Below are 1,716 nucleotides of genomic sequence, written 5' to 3' on the forward strand. Positions count from 1 at the left end.
TTCCTTATAAATGCCATATTCTTAGGGCGCCTGGGGGGGCTCAGTTGGTTAAGCGTTGAACTCTTTGATTTTGGCTCAAGTCATGATCTCATGGTTCGTGGGTTGAAGGCTGGCGTTGGGCTGTGTGCTCACACCATGGAGCCTGCTTAGGATTCTCTCTCTCTGTCTCTCTCTCTGCGACTCCCTCTCTCTCAAAATAATAATTAAAAATTTTAAAAAGTTAACGATCTATTCTTTTTTTTTTTTTTTTTTAACGATCTATTCTTATAGCTGCTTATACAGGTGTAAAACCAAAGGAGATTTTTAAATTAAATATAATTATATGGGGCACCTGGGTGGCTCAGTCGGTTAAGCATCTGACTCTTGATTTCAGCTCAGTTTGTGAGATTGGGCCCCATGTCAGGTTCTGTGATGACAGCAGGGAGCCTGCTTGGGATTCTCTCTCCCTCTCTCTCTGCCCCTCCCCACTCACGTGCTCTCTCTCAAAATAAATAAATACTTTAAATAATAATAATAAAATTAAATATAGCTATACCAGATAAGTAAGATTCAAATGCATAGCATTAATTTAATATGATGGGTAATGTTTTCTAAAAAGGAAATTCAAATTAAACCCACGAGATACCATTTCCTACCCACCAGAATGGCTAACATGAAAAACAATGACAAGGAAGTCTAGCAATTGAAACAATTGTTGGCAAGGAAGTGGAGAAACTGAAACAATCATACATTGATGGAAAATGTAAAATTGTGAAACACTTCGGAAAATGTGGCAGTTTCTCATAAAGTTAAATATCATCTACCATATGACCCAACAATTTCACTCCTAGGTACTTTCCAGAAGAGAAATGAAAATATATGTCCACAAAAAGACTTATACAAGTCTTTTTATTCATACCACCTTTATTCTTAATAGCCAAAGATCGGAAACAACCCAATGTCCTTCAGCAGGTGAATGGATGAACCAAGTATGGTATATTTTCATACAGCAGACTCAGCAATAGAAAGCCAAAGAATACCAATGCCTAATAGTGCAAAGTTAGCTCCTGACTGTCAGAAATGACTTTTTCTTTTTCATTGGTGTGCAATCAAATACACCACAGTAGCTATCAAAACCCAATGAATGCACACAAAAGCTTTTTTGCATGTTATTGTACATAAATTTTACCTTAAAAATATATAAATATAAATATTAAGAAGGAGTATTACAGACAGTGAGTGGAGCTAATAAGCTGAACGTTTGTGTGATTGTCGCTTGAGGACAAGAAATGCTGGCAACTGAAGGGAAAACAGATTGCAGAATTCAAGTGCAGAATTCAAAGCTGCTTTCCACCATTTGACAAGGACAGTGGTGGGCATCAAAAGTTTGGAAACGGTAATGAGGACTCTTGGGCAAAACTCCATAGCAAAGTTTCAGGATAAATGAATGAAGCAAACGAAAATGAAAATAGTACAACTGAGTTCCTGGACTTTCTGACAATGATGGCAAGAAAAATGAAAGACAGGGACAGAGAGTAAAGAAGTTAGAGAAGCATTCTTGTGTTTAATAGGAATGACAATGGCTATGTTAGTGTGATAGAATTATGTCACATGATAAAACACCTTGGAGAAAAGTTAACAGATGAGGAGGTTGATGAAATGATCAGGGAAGCAGATATTAATATTGATAGTCAAGTAAACTATGAAGAATTTGCATAAATGATGTCGGCAAAGTGA

General features: G+C 36.7%; 1 pseudogene; it reads left to right on the top strand.

Annotated features, from left to right (window-relative positions):
* Nucleotides 1-1,378: 1,378 nt before the first annotated feature.
* On the top strand, nucleotides 1,379-1,716 carry LOC122209431 (annotated as a pseudogene).

Source organism: Panthera leo, chromosome E3 (assembly GCF_018350215.1).
Source record: "Panthera leo isolate Ple1 chromosome E3, P.leo_Ple1_pat1.1, whole genome shotgun sequence".
NCBI lineage: Eukaryota > Metazoa > Chordata > Mammalia > Carnivora > Felidae > Panthera > Panthera leo.